The sequence below is a fragment of the Amphiura filiformis genome, chromosome 2 (assembly GCF_039555335.1).
Source record: "Amphiura filiformis chromosome 2, Afil_fr2py, whole genome shotgun sequence".
NCBI lineage: Eukaryota > Metazoa > Echinodermata > Ophiuroidea > Amphilepidida > Amphiuridae > Amphiura > Amphiura filiformis.
In genome coordinates this window covers 40,671,029-40,687,588 of record NC_092629.1, presented here as the reverse complement: position 1 = coordinate 40,687,588, position 16,560 = coordinate 40,671,029, and the positions used below count along the sequence as shown (strand labels likewise).

General features: G+C 36.9%; 1 pseudogene; it reads right to left on the bottom strand.

The window, feature by feature from the left end:
• Positions 1–1,470: 1,470 nt before the first annotated feature.
• LOC140140712 (beta-1,3-glucan-binding protein-like) lies at positions 1,471–15,982 on the bottom strand (annotated as a pseudogene).
• Between the last annotated feature and the right edge of the window lie 578 nt (positions 15,983–16,560).

Sequence of the window (16,560 nt, the reverse complement as noted above, 5' to 3'; positions counted from 1 at the left end):
GTGTACGTCGTTATGGCAATATATTCCGTTGATATTAATACGCAATATTAACATATTACCTAAGATTTTCACTTATATGTAATTACACCCTCATTTTTTCCACATTTATCCAAGGCTAAGAATTTAAATCAGTTCAAACATTATGTCCATAAAATGGTTTTAAATAAAAATAGGTTCCTTAACTTCTTTCAACTTGAAGAGCATCGGTTTCTACAATGTAAAAAACTGACTTATTTTTATCAAACAATATCCAGAAAAGATATCAAAGGGTTCTTGACTGCAAATCTTCTTTGAATTTTCAATTTCAACCATTATGTGGAAGTGCTCTGAATAAGGGAACGATTAATATTCACGGGGATGTGAGAAAAAAACCCTCCAAATATATTTTGATTCTTCCCTCAAATCCTCACTTACCCCCACCCCCACCCCCCCCCCCCACCACCCCGTGAAAGTTTTGAACAGTTCTCATAAAGAGAGACAATGCAGTTCTCTTAGTTGAACTTTTATTTCGTCATAGTCTAAAGCTGAATTTATACTCCATTACTGAGCGACAAGAGATTAGTTTTTAGTGAATGTGGTAAAGCGCTTTTGTTAGGAAATGCTTGTTGCCTGTGGTTGTATTGATCAAAAACCAATCACTAGTCGCTCAGCGATGGGAGTGACGCCGTGGATGAAGAGCTTACCCACATCAATGAGTAACTCAAAATATGTTTTCTTCCATCTCTATTCTATACCAAGTTTATTGCTAATTATTGATTCAATTATTGATTCAAGTATAATAATATTACAAATTCGTGACCTGGATCATGAGCTATAATAGGCAATTTCAAATCAACATCGGATTAGTTCAGAAAAGGTGTAGTAAGCGGTATTCATTCAGTTTAACTAGGGGTCAAAATTGAGGATAAGTAAAGTTATGAATCATTGTACTTTTTGAGCAAAAATTCAGCTTATATAGCCAATGTCAACAAGAGGTCATCAGGTAAAATATTTCCTAACATATTTCTTAACTAACGCGTCCGCTAATTGCCACTTCACAATATTACAGTAATGAAAAGAAAAGCGAAATGTTGGTCATTATTTGCCAGTTTAGATTAGAACAAATTGACACTTGGCAACTTAAAAATCAATCTCTTACAACAGACATAAAAAAACGCTTGATCCTGTCTTCCATGCTATACTTTGGAACTCCGCACTGCGAGTGATGCTGAAGAGATATCGATTTAGCGTTCGTTCGGAAATTATTTGATGCTTCGGGTATAATCGGAATTAATCGATGGTAATTGTCTATTCTCTCATATCAACTGTCACAGTTCACTGAGCACTGTTTAACAATCATACCTCACAAATTTGACCTCAAGTTTTGGAGCATGAGTTTTTGTACCTACTTTATTGAAAGGTCATTTTATGCATGTATAAGTCTATTAGGGTCAACGAATTAAGTCCTGACAGATGAGGATGTTTGAAATCCTAGTAGGATCCATCAGCCCACACTCTTATATATTTGACCTGCAATGCCGCATCTTCACCATTCCACGTGGGATACCAGCTATTCTTTGCGTTCCAGAAATCACGAGGTGCAGTGCTAGATTTATCAGTCCATGGTTTAGGGTATGGTTGATTGGTTAATTCATCGGAGAAATAACCACCGGTACCACCCACGGCTACGTTCATGATGATATAAAACTGCAGGAAAACCGATAAAGTAATATTAGGTTCAAAGTTAGAACCACGTTAAAGCAATATTTAGAACACGTTTGTGGTAAGCTCGATTTGCACTCGGTCGCTAAGTGACGAGCGACTTATTTTCACCAAATCAGTGTACAAAGCAGCAAAACCGCCACACAGGGGCGTAACAAGCGGGTGGACAGGTTGGCGAAGTCAAGGGGCCCCGAGGGTTCATGGGCCCCGAGCAAAAGCGAAAAGGAAGTTGGTTAGGGATAGGGCTGATAAAGGAGATGTAAGGGCCCCGCACTGTCCATACAGTCTCATTTGGAAAGAATCAACCTATTTTGCTGTAATGTTTGGAGGTTAATGACTACGCACACCGTCATCATCCCTATATCTTTGTGTCAAAATTGCCGTGATAGTACGGCGAATCCTCTCGTTTTTCAACGCATGGCGATTTTGTTCGAGATACGCCGAGCGACTCAGGCTAAACATTGTACGACTATCATATGAGATACCATCAAGTTCTATTCTACACATATTACGATTTGCGCATGCTCTAGTATCCCATATGGTGTTGCTATTACAAGGAAATTCGATTTGTTTTGAGGTAAAACCAAGGTTTTGTTTTAAATACACTAACTTGAAATTAAATACACTAATTAGCGGCCATCACTGTTTGCTCTGGATACATTTTTACTGCATTTTTGGCATAACGATTTTTAAATCGAAAGTTAAAATTGTGAAATATTTAATTTTGAGAATTACAATTATATAAAGGAACACATTTATGATCCAGGTGCTTGTATAATAGAAAATTCGATCACACGTGTATATCACAATGCATATGTAAACTTTCTTTATCTGTGTCAACAATAGAATATTGATCACCAACGGAGTATGAAGCTTTATGAAAAAAAAATATTTATAATATAGCGTGTTGCACTGTGCTGCGCATATCAGTTGCTTTGAGGGTTTCTAAACGTTCTGCTTTAGAACCGACGAATATCTGATTTTATAGGTCTAAATAAACCACACCTGGGAAAATTGGTGATTTTTTCCGAGATGGTTAATTCGTTTTGTGATGCATTGGGATATTCCATTTAAAATCCACAGTATTAAATGGAATAGCCTCATATTGTTCTCACCTCTTGATCAAAAGGCGCCATTTTGTTAGATGAGGTTTCCCATGGATTGTGTGTGTTTGGCGCTTTATTGGCAAAATCACCAAAGTCGTAGAACCCGCCTGGTCCTGGATCAGCACGGAATACCTGCTTGCCGTCTACGGTAAATCTAGAAAGATGAGTTAATAATGGTGACAAGTCCTTTCGATAGGGAGGGAGGGATCAAAAAGTCCGATTACGTTTGTAAAAGAAGTTAAAACATCAGTCAAAGTTCTAACGAAAGAACTTTCGTTTATTGTTCCCATTTGGGGGGGGGGATCTATATCTTCAATACGAAATTTACATATGATGGACGGATTTTCCTCCCAGAAAAATGTATGCAATATACTTCGAGGACGGTTAAATTTGAATAATGTCAATTTTTAATCATTTGACATATCGCGAATCTCAAGCAATCTAAAGTACATTCCTCATATTCAAAATGCAATTCGATGTGCTCCCAGGTCCCCAAAAAAATACGTGAAAACGTCGCTCTCTGAGCCCTTAAAATAGGATTCGTATCTTTACCCAGTTCATTTATCGGTCTTCGATATTTAGGACTTACCGTTAGTTTTTAGGTAGAAATGAAATATCACCCAAAACATAATCAAAAGAATGCATTAAATCAATTTGCTCTAAATTCTTGATCCGTTCCTGCCGAATTCATAATACAATTCATATAGAGGCAATGATGTGATATAGAGGTTGTGCATCATACCGTAAATATGGCGGACTACTCAAATGCATTCAACAAAGGCATGGTTGCAATCTACCGTGCAAGTTCTCACAACAAATACAATACGATCAAATAGGTTGATGACAACATTTGATTGCATGGATTGCACTGCACCATGATTACGGTGAAGGACATCGGTTCAAATCCTTTGTTTGGAGCCAATCAATAAATTCACGTACAACCTCTATTCGCCGGCGAAGTGACGTAATATTCGGATTAACTACCATAGCAATAGGTGAACACAATTTTGATTATACCGCGCTGCACTAGTACGTTCACGCGGTACCTCTGCATTGAACCAAGATTAGTACCTTTGAAAAGAGCGGTATGGTATTTTATTACTATGATTGCAACAGATGATGAATGAAACCTGCTGCTTGTAGTGCAGCGCGATATATTCAAAATTGTTTTCACCTATTGCTATGGTAGTTAATCCGATTTATTACGTCACTTCGCCGGCGAATACATATTTGTTTATTCTTTTACAGCAAAAATACACCTTCAATGCCCATGGTGTGCGCGTATAATGGTGTATATATATTGCACAGGTTAGTATCTTATTTAGTTTAATAATAATTAATGTCACCAAAGAAAATGTATGACCTACCTAATGTCAGTAGGCGTCCATTCTACCGCGTAAAGATGAAAGGCTTTTCCAAAATCATCACCTTGCAAATTGCTGCAGGGGAGAAAACGTACAAGATATGTTTTAAAAAGACATCGCGATAACCGAAAGGTTAGAATCGCGACCAAAAAACCCATGTTAAGACATTTCACAAAGCATTTAAATTTAATCTTACGATTGATCAACCACACACAAAACCCTGCTAAATCAATCATAAGATCGATCTTATAGTACATCTTTATGAAACGGGACCTAGAGTTTGCATTATATTAGGGATGACCAATGAACCATCAACTTTATTAGAACACTCCCATAGACATGCAGGGAGCTCAACTGTGCACTGCTTGCACAGACATTTCTAAATTGAGCTCATTCTTTTATTTTTCATAATTTTTCTGTAAAAATTGGAGATGTTAATGCCAATTATGTTTTGTAACTATCCTGCAAATTACAGCATCATAACTTATTTGGTTTTTTGTAAGTGTGAGTCAAAATTGGTCCATCGCCACAGTGCGCTTAATTGCCAGTGGCCCAGTGCAGCACTGCTCAGAATGGCACAAAATATTCAGATGAATAAGATCAGGTGAACACCTTGACCTACTGAGCTGTAATTTGGCAGAGTTGTTGTTATTACCTCTATCATACCCTCTGTAAAAAGGAAAAAAAAACGGACAAGTAGATCTTGAGTTAAAAATTAAATCACCAGCTTCCCTTTGGAATTTCCAAACACCTTTCGAATCATGTTAAATAGACACCTTTCTGAACATAAATGTGAAGTTTCATGCTCATTTGTTGTATTATTCACCTGATCTCAACCCTAAACATTTTCTTATATTTATACCATCTGCACTGACTTGCTGCTATACACGCACAGGAGCTGTACTTTTAAAATACGCGCCTAATCAATAATGAGTCTTTCACTCCATTGTTAAAGTACTGTGCCCCTGTAGCATATGGACTGACCAGGCCCTGGAGTGTGATGGTTTTGTAGCACATGACAGTATTCATTCAAGCCTATCAAGGTCAGTTATTAGCCACTTGCTGAATGGCTGGGCATTATCAGCTATCAAAGAGATACCTTATACTGCTGCCAATCACAATAGAGGTTAAACATTTTGTTAAAACCCCAGAAGTGATATCAGGACAAAGCTGTGCATGTTGGTACTTGATTGTTTGGATTCCTATGTTGAAAATCCCTTGTAGTACATTAGTATTTTTCTTATGTGTAGTGTATATTGTTGTGGAAAAAAGTTCACCTGGACTTTTGATTTTGTGCCACTTTGGCCATTATGGATGATTTTTGGCAAATGTTTTCTAAAAGCATGATTTCAGTGCCTCGGTTTGAAGAAATACTTCATGCTATTGACTAGTAAAGTGCCATTTCATAAGAAACCCTTTGATACTTTCACAATATGCTTGTTTCATGTTTGCATATATATTAAAATAAAGAAATATAAAAGGTAAATATATGCTTATACCAATTTTGCTCACATTGCTATATTTAGACTTTGTCAATTTATTTCGTTCCAATGACCGGTCAGAATGGGAAACTTTGAAAATTCATAATTCGAAAAGTTTTTGACCGATTTTGACCATTTAACCACCAAAATACTTCTGTTGATGAGTTCTTTCCAGAAAACAATCTTTTGTAGAAAAAGGGGCAACATGAAATTATGATGGTCATCCCTAATTATATCTATCGAAAGTCAGCAGATCGCATATAAGCCCATCATCAGTGTTAAGCACCGCGTTACGCTTACAGTAAACTTATCTGGTGGACGTTTTCGGGACTTGACCAAATACAGTATAATTACGTTTACCCCCATTGACGCACATGACCCAATGCAGTACTGTGTCATCAAATCACTATCCATTCAACAATACATGATCTATTTATCGTTCCGCTTAATTGCACAGCGTCAGGAGGATGAGAGTGCATAAAGACAATGTTGAGAACCCCAAGTCACACTAGTCGTGTCCACAAAGTCGGATATATAAGTGAGTTATTACCGGCAATAATAATAGTCACTTATTACCGGTAATAAGTGACTTAAGTCCGACCGTGTGAACACGACTATTGTGTGGGAAGCGATGGTATAATACTACCATCACCCATTACACTGTGGGACTGTTAAATGCTGTATATATTATAACGTAGTACATTTTGATTCGACATATTTTAATGTTTAACACAATACAAACAAGGATTTTTTCCCTCGCTACTAAAAGTAAGTTCCCTCGTAGATTCTATTGTTGCCTTAGTATCGTTATAATTTGCATCCTCAGATTTTTTTTTTTTTTTATACGGATACCGTAGAACCTCATCTACAAGCATATATATAGAGTGCTATTGGTGGAAGCAAAATTAATGCAGGCGCCATTCATCGACAAAATTATAACATTATGGTGTTTGAGCAAATAAATAACCGATACAAGCACATACAAACTATAATTGTAAGACCAATCTATTGTATTAGCATATTTACGGCTGTTTAGTATTAATTTAGCTTTCATCGAAAATACTTTATGTCAGAAATAATGGACCAATGGGATGGGCATCCGAAATGACGTAACCAAACCGGAAGATGTAGCCTAGGTCTAGACAATAGGCGGATTAGCGGCCATTTTGTTCCAACATGATGTTATTCACGTATCGTTATACTTTAGTACACAAATAAATAAGTTAACAGGTTTACAATTTTTAAATTATATTTTGAGCATACAATATATTCTGTAGTAAATCGATCAAATGACGGTGATTGTTCAGGTATTATATATGCTTGATAGAATTAAACCGTCTGACTAGCTAGTATTCTCCTCCACCGTCAGTGTAATTCCAGTCACTCTACATACCGTGTTGCGAAGGTGGAGGAGACTAAAACTGTATTGACGAACACGCATGCGTTTAAAATGATGTAGCCTAGGTCGAACAATAGCGTGACGTAGTTCCCGACATTGCCCCTATGAACTCTCACCCTCCTGTTTATATGCTTGATAGACGAGTATCTTACTATGCTCCAAAAGTATCAGCATATCCGTTGTAAGGTAGAAAGGGTCCCCAGTGATTGCAGATCCCATTTGATCTACACCAACAGAGGTGCCAGATTTATCCGTGAGTTGTTTGTTACCTGTATGAGATTGTTATATTATTAGGTAGATTTAACATCACGTTTTGCACAGGGGTGTACGACTGTACGTGTAGTGGCTTCTTAATGGTTAAGTAAGGCTGTTTTAACTTAATAGATAGATGTAATTTGTGTTTCATTTGGAATTCGGGTACACTAATGTTTAGTTTTTCAACAGCAGTTTATCCTGGTCATGAAAAGACGGATTCTTTTTTCCTCTTTTCCAGATCTATACGTAGGCCTACACGGTGTCGAAAACATCAGCAAAATCTCGCTATTTTAAAATACTATTATTAACAGTTACGATGCAACATTTTACAGGAGTAAAATGCAATCATTTATGGAGCACCGGTTAAATAGAAGTAATTAAATTCACTTTCATGTTCACTTTTAAAAACAATTAATTTGCTCTTACTTGATGCGGCGTATTGAATACTAGAGAGATTGCGATGTTCCAAACGCAGCACGTGGAACGTACGTTTTCACGTACGTTTTTACGTACGTTAATACGGTGTTAAATCGTGCTAGTCTCGGTTCCAAACTGGATTGTGCTCATTCGTCACGAAGGAGAACAAGTCAGCTGGAAAAAAGACTATAATATTTGATGTAATCTAATCTAGGTCGATAGAGGGCATAGTGATTGAAAAAATAACAGTAAGCTGAGTCTCTGCCTAATTCAAACAGGCCGCTTTTGATTTTGACTAAAATTTTGACCTACATGCTGATTAAGCTTAGGTTGGTTTTTTTTGTGCTCCCCAAATATTATAGTTGCCCCAAAACATATATTTTGGTAGATTAAAGATCACTACATCCATACATCATGACTTTACTTTTAAAATGAGACTTTTTCGTCCTGAAAATTGGACGCGTTGCATGGACTTAGACATGAGGTAAAATCAGTATATTTCAACGTAGCATCTGCGTTTTATTCTACGTTGGAATCCAAAATAGGAAATCGCAATGTCATTTTTTGTACGCAAAGTATCACACACATTTCAATGAGCAATCTCTGCGTATGAATATTGCGTTTAAATTTAGTCCATTTTTAACACATCGCTGTACCTTTATTATAATGATTTGTTACAAACAAAAATGATCATAATAATAATTAGACTTTCCTTCGTATGTTCATTATCTTTGACTGTCTTTAACATATTGTGAAATGGACAAATTTTGTGCATTTTCAACGACGTCGATTTTGCACGCGGAATAACTTCAAAAATAGCTAAATACGTGACCTCGCTTCGATACAGGAGAGTGATTTTGAATAGATCAACGTACGTCCGATGTCTACGTTTGGAAATCGCAATGTCTCTACTGTGTCCACTGAGTGGTAGATTAGGACAAATCGCCAGAAATTGATTAGTTGAATATGTTTTGTAGATTCGCATGCTTCTGGGGACGCAGGCGATCATAAAAGCTCTATAGTGTGTGAAGTTACATGTATATACTGCAGTGGTGTAGCCAGTAGGGGCCGGGACGCATTGGGGAGGTTTGTCATGGCTGTCGGCTTATGTAAGGCCGTTTGAAGACGGAAGGCTTTGTTGGCAAAAAATTGGGTGAACAAAATACATTTTTTACACTGCTTAAAAGAAAAAATGGGAAAATTGAAAAAAATGTTGCATTGTTATGTTTTTTGGGTTGCTAGCCGTCGGGAAAATTTACAAGTTGTAACTCCCCCCCCAATTCCGACATCCTGGCTACGCCACCGATATACTGGGTAAACAACAAAATATTAGTACGCTCACCTCGTGACTCAACTATATCTATTTCCCCTGATGCTGGCCATTCTCCGTACCCGTTCTCTACAGGTAACAACCAAATAGCTACAAACAACGAGATAATGTCAATATTAGAATTTGAACAGCTCGTAATGTGGCGGGAATTATTAGGCTTTTACAACTACGCTGAAAAGTAGTCCCACCTTAAAGGGCATATCTAATGCAAAAACAAGTTTAACTCCGTTCAAATAATATAATTATTACATTACAAGTTGACACTTTTTTATTCGTATTTCTCCTGAAAAAAGACAAATTGTGTTCAAGTTAGTACGGTCCCTTTCAGCGTTCAAGCGAAATATTGAGTTCCAATGCAACATACTAATGACGTATATTTATGAACAGAAGTCTCCTGCACAGCTAGTTTGGTTACGCGTATCCAAACTGGCTACGGAGGAGACTATACGTTTCCAAACCATTGCAGTACTTTAAAAAATCATAATATTAAACACCGCTCATTTAACAACACACACATCATGACACTAGAAAACTCTTTTGATGTTCATTGATGCATGTAAAGCGTGGCCTTCACTACTAAAAATTGGGAAGATCAGTTCCCGATTGATACACACAGTTATTTGGGCCATGAAAATTGGTTATTTGCATAATAAATACAGTATCGAATCCTTTTATAGCACGTTCGTGTGTTAATGGTTTGTCAATTCTGATCGTAGCGCGATATAGCGTGAAATTGATCTAAAATATTTTTTTTATTTTAGTCCAAATATTTCTGATCAAGTTGAAATACATATGAATTTTAATATTACATTTTACTAATATTTTATATAATAAAAAAAGCGACCTGATTTTATCCATGTGTGTAAAAACCATAATACTTGATTCAGAGTTTTTTCTGTACACCAGTATACGTTATGTACATTGACAGTGTTGGCAGTCCATTCTCTCAAAGCTGGCCGTGTTCATATTTTTAATCACTGTAGTTTCTAGGTCAAATCTGTCTCGTTCGAAGGAACTCGCCGCTTCCAGTTGGTTTTGGCGGAATATAAATTTTAAACGACTTATTTTCTCAAAAAAGGAGTCATTTTCATTGTCCTCATAATATAAGCTTGCCAATGATATGATGTTGTCCGAGAAACATATAATTATGACCTTTAAGAATGATATAGTTGGCCTATCTGATCTATTTTGTGTGTTTTACTTAAAGTAGATAGAGTATAGGACTTTGAATTAATAGTTTGTGTCAGGTGAGATGTCACAAGACATCTCTGAAAATAAAGTATACTGATATTAATCCGCGATGTTATAAGTCCTGCCGATTATGAGCTAATCAAATTAAGTTTATTTTACCATTTTGGTTTCATTTATCTGTCGCTGCAAAAGGTAGCTTCCCAGCAAACACAAAACGTTTTCGACATCGTTCGCAAAAGGTTATAAAAGGTTGTCAGAAAACGTTTAAATGTCGGGTTATATAAAGGGTATATTAAGAGTATAAAACGTTTTCATAACCTTAAAAAACATTTTTGATAATCTACTGCTCATCAAACAAAAATGTTTTACAGAAAACGTTTAAATGTGGGGTTATATAAAGGGTATAAAAGCGTTTTAATAACATTCCAAAAACATTCTTGAAAACTTTATACAAAACATTCTAAACAAAATGTTATTTTGGGGTTGAAAAAAATATTTTGCGAAAAATGTTTGCCCAAAATATTTTCAATAACGTTTTAAAAACGTTCTCATGACCTTTATATAACCCGACATTTAAATGTTATTAAAAGGTTTAGAAAAAAACATTTTAAGAACATTTCTGTGTTTGCTGGGTTCAAATATTTTGTTAATAATGTTATTTAAGTATTGACACAATATTTGGCAAAAATGTTTGCAAAATTAGGTTACAATAACATTTTTGAAAACATTTAAAAATATTGTTGTAGTGTGTTTTCATACAAAACGTTTTAAAACGTTATCATGACCTTTATATAACCCGACATTTTAATGTTATTAAAACGTTTTTACCAAAACCAAAAGCCAAAATATAACTTATTTAAAACGTTTTTAAAACGTTTTTGTGTTTGCTGGGTTAAACGTGTTCTGGAAACCTACGATTTCGGAAGTGATTTCAAAATCATTCTATGCTATTTGGATGAAAAGATGTTAGAGGATCAGGATCTAATTGAAATACCTATAGATTAGGAATCGTTTGTTTTCCCATCTGATAGGTTAGCTCAGTTGGTAGAACATTCAATTCCAAATGCACCATGGGTAAAATCTAACCTACCGGTAAACTGTCGCCCTCAGTCGTTAACTATCCAGCATCACAATGTGCAATATTACTATTAGTAGACGACGAAGGATTCAGTCTAACATACCTGGCCATAACCAGTCTCCTGTAGGCATCTTAGCCGAGACTTCCACCTTCCCATATTTGAAGCTGAACGAGTTAACTGTACGTATACGAGCTGACTGGATTGGGTTAACATAGTTGGTTGCGGTGCCAGCCCTCTCGCAACCCCACCAGGCGTTGCCGGTACATAAATTGGCAGGAGCTCCGCCTAAAGGGAGAAAGAAATCCACACAGGATGACTGATGAGATCAAAATATAATTGTCTTTATTACACAGATTAAAATCATTATATATATTTTTTTTACAATTTGTGTATTATTTTGTTGCTATGACGAAAATACCGAGATTCCAACATTCCATTCGTGTTTTGGGAAAAGGTTGCCTAAAATTAGATTTCAACTAGTTTCAATAAAACGACAAGCTATGAAAGCTCCTACTAACATCATGGACACTTACACTTACGCTGAGCGACGATCGACTTTTGAGCAACAGTGCTCTACCTGATCTCAATGTTTAGTTTAAAAAAGGACGATGATCCAAGCCAATTCACTCTAGTGAGAGCCTTTCCAATGTCAAAGGTTATCAACGTCAGAGTATGTTTGGCGTGTTGCAATACGTGAATATATACCGGAAGGTCGCGACAACTGTTGGTACAGGGGCCATGCCCGAACATGCGCCCCAACATATTTGTAGGACAATTTTGATCTCAAATTATCACTTACTCGCATTTTATCATACATAATGTTACGCTGATATTAGCTTACCCCAAATACTAAGCGTTTGGCCGGAAATGAACCCTGGACCATAGGTATCTTCTGTCAATGTCTAAAAGGATAAAAATACGTTTAAAAAAATAATAGAATAATAAAAGATACTTAGTTAGTTAGGTGAAAAAGTTCAATTTGGTGACCACTCTCTGGCTTGTAAGGTTTGACGATTGATTCGACTTCTATGGACCATTTAGAAAAAAATAGCCACCGTGTCCTCGCGAAAATCCCGGCATTTTTCGCTAGAGGCCAAAATCCAAAATGGCCGCCGCCACCATTTTGAAAATTTAAGTTTTGAACCAGAGCACCTATAATCATGCACAAAGACACTTTTTCGGATATGTCGAGTACAAGGATTCCGATTCTGACATAAGTTTGACATTACGGCATCATTTTCCCCAGAAATCCAAGATGGTGGCCGGCACCATCTTGAAAAATTTAGTTTTGAACAAGAGGACCTAAAATCGTGTACAAAGACACTTTTTTGGATAAGTCGACCACAAGGATTTCAAATTTGACATTACTTTGACATTGCGAACTCATATTTACCCAGAAATCCAAGATGGTGGCACAGTAAAGTTATTAGTTTACAAAAATGTCACCCCCTGACCAATACCTTAATTTCGAGTACCATCACCTTATCCATCATAAACTGGATGTCGTTCGCAATCTCTTTGACAGTATAGTTACGGAAGAGTAGGATACGAATCAGGAAGAAAAGATCAAGCAAGCGCTCGGGCGCTGTGGCTACCCAGGTTGGACTTTCAAACAAGTTAAAGACAAAATGGTGAAAAAACAGAGCAAGCCTGAAAGGAAGAAAGACAATAAGAATCAGACCAAGGGACTTCTTGTGATCCCGTAGGAAGAGAAAGCCAACAGAACCTTCCGAAAACACGGAATAGCGAAAGCCATGAAACCGAACAACACTCTCCGGAAAATACTAGTACATTCAAAAGACAAAGTTGATCCACCCATTACCACTGTTTGTGTATGAGATGGTCCATGGGAGCCAAAGGCGGCAAATTTGAAATTGAGATAAAGGCAAAAATATGGAGTAAAAACCAATAAATTACAAAAGAAAATACACATCACAAAACCTTATAACTTTAGAACCAAGTATGCTAGACCTTTGGTGTTTTCAGAATGATAGCCTAACAAGGTCATAATTATAGTTACTCAAATTTCAAAAATGCCTTCTTTGGCCCCCATGGTGCAAATCGTGTCACAAATTTGAAATTAGACTTAGTGAACACCAAAAAGAAACCGCCAGGCTGCCGGGTGACCAAAACCAAAACAAACTACAATCGCCAAACCCGCAAGCAAACGGCGAGCAAGCAGTCTAAGTCGGCTGTTGCAGACCATGCGGTCCAAGAAAACTATGTCATCAACTGAGACAATGCTAAAATCCTTGGTAAAGAGTGTGATGCAAATACAAGAAGAATTAGAGAATCCACTTGGATCAGAAAGCGAGGACCCAATGTCATGAACAGATATTAGGGGCCCACTACCTTAGTCACGTGTATGATCGATCCTCTCCTGGCTGATAATACATCCTCTTCAGTAAGAATACGTCCAACCGGAAGTAAGGAAGCGAAAGGAGGGCGAGTTAGCGCAGCGGTAATTCCTCGCTTTGCACCACTGAGGTCCCGGGTTCAAGCCCTGGCGCGGCCCAAGGACTCATGTGCACTTGGTTTATCCCGATTCCATGCTCTCGCAGGTTTTCTCCGGGATCTCCAGTTACCACCTGCTTTCAAAAAATCGGTGATTAGTTGTTTGGTTATCAAAACTTCCTTCACCCAATGGAATTTGGGGAGCTGCACAGATAATTGGTGGATGTTACAATCTAAATGCGGATAGGTGTGCGCCGTTCGGCAACAACCTAGTTGATGCGATCTGATTGTGATGATTCACCATTGCAGCGAAATTAAAGCGCATTGAGTCCTCTAAGATCTGGAGAAAGGCGCTTTATAAATCCAAAATTTATTTATTATTTATTTATAAGGATCAACAAGTATTTTTTGTTTGACCTAATCAGAGGATCTTCATGAGAAGGTATAAACATAATTTCACTGAACCGGTTTAAAGATGCACTGGCGGTCATTTAAATCTGATGATACATTTTCGGTGATTACAATATTGTTCATATACACGGGTAGTCAAAATACACTAATACAATATCGATACCTTCAATAGCGAGCGCACTACTTACCGGTTTGATAAAGAGAGTACCATCACGAACGTAGCTATTCGTTCGGTTGTTGATGTAGAATTCGAACTCCCAATTCTGAAAAAAGAAACACCAAATACGATGCAGAGGTATAAAATGGTGACAATGCAGTGACTTCATATTCTGAATATGGTTATTCCTTCATGTAATTTTACACGAAATTAGGGTTAAGGTTAAGTAGTGAAGTTAGTATGATAACAGTCAATGTCTGTGCTGACGAAACTAAGTTGGACGTGGATAACTAGTCATAACCTTATTCTACAATAAAGCTTTTTTGTATTATAACCTTACTAGTATGCTGAGAAATATTAGGAAAACTCGAATATAATGCAATCATTCGGTATGTTCACATTTCATTCCATTTCATGTTTAATCAAATGGCGACACGTATGTAAAATTACAGGATTAAAACATCTAAAAGGCATAAATTGTTAAGATTGTCATAAATACAGAACGAAGAATGAAAATTGCAGAATTATAAAAACAAATAGAAAACATTGTATTCAGATCGTTCGTAACTTACAACGCATTGTAAAATCCATTTCACTAGAATAAAATACGATCGGTACCTTTCGTAAGTAATAGGGGTTTACTACAAGGACCCTTCGTAAGTTACGTCTAGTAAAATGGTGTTAATTGTAATTTGCGAATGGATCAAAGTTTGGTGATTGGAACCCTTGATGACCTGACACTTGGTGGGCTCACGTTAAGCTTGTTTGTGTTTGCCCATGCCGTGAAAACGTCCAGCGTGTCTTTAAGCTTGCTTGGTTGTGAATATGGGATCCCCTGCTTCCAACAGTTCCAAATTTGTCAGAGAAAGATTGATTGTAGCGAACTCATTGCATGCAGTTGTTGACAAAGTCACAAACCAAAGGAAGAATGGATATGTGGACTCCCAAGAGGACACATTTCACAATGGGGATGTTGTAGTCTAACATATCGAACGCTTTTGAGAAGTCCGTCTGTTCCTTTGTTATTGACCTTCTGCGCCTAGATGACGAGGATGGAAGGGATTGGGAAATGGTGGGAAGTTGAGATATTTTGATATTTTCAAACTGTTGGTTTATCGGGTTTTTTTATTTTATTTTTGTTAATAGTTAATTCATATATGACTCGATCCGGTCCATATAGGCCAAAGGAGGCATTTTTGACAATTAAGTTACTTTAATCATTACCTTATACAAACATTAGGCTTTCATATCCTGAAAACACTAATGCGCTAATTTTTTATGTTTTTATTGTTTTTTCACTCCATATTTTTGCCGCCTCTGCCCTCCATACAAATACATGTATGTCCTAGACGTGATAAAGCTTCTTCGTCCAACAACAGCTTTATCGGTTTGAGCTCATGGTTCTTGACCATAAAACGTACCAGCCATGAAGCTGTTACATTATGCATACATACCCCTCCACCACCAGCTGTAATCTCGTGTTCCCATGTGTCCAAGTCAAAACTATTAAATTCATCTTCAAATATGAGGCCGTTACATGGGGCTATCTTTGTGTCACATGATGCATCACATGGATAACTGCTACAAAGGCCTGAAAAATAAATTAAAAAACATGGGGCATCATGGGTATTGCTCATTATAAACACTAGCCGAAACGGGTGTGTACCGTACATTGATATTCTTCTCAACCAAAGAATATTGGCGCGAGATATTTGAACTATAAACACATATTAAGGACAAATTTTGTGCTGTATTACCGGAAGTAGCAACCTTTTCATGATGTGTTAGATGCGAGGAGGCCATTCAAAACTCTTCTCAGCCCCAAGACTTATTAAACCAGAATCCATATACAAGGACTATCGAACACGATATAGGACCTACTCAAGACTCAGTATATTCAATAAAAACATGCTGATATATTGTGTACTTTCTTAATATACTTATACCAAAAATTAAGGTACCAGTTGTGTTTTCTGTATATCCTAAATAAAGACAAATATGCCAAAATTAAAACAAGCAGCTAATACCTGAAGTTTTTAGCTCTGATTCAAGACCTTATTAATTTGTTGAAATTGGTTGAGAATTAAAGAAACGGTGATCTAAAACCTACCGAAGAGACGAAATCAAAAGTTGCACTTTTGTGTTCTAATCAATGAAAGCATGACGCTAGTTTTAACGTACAAATCAATGGAAGTACGACGCTAGTTCCCTTGTT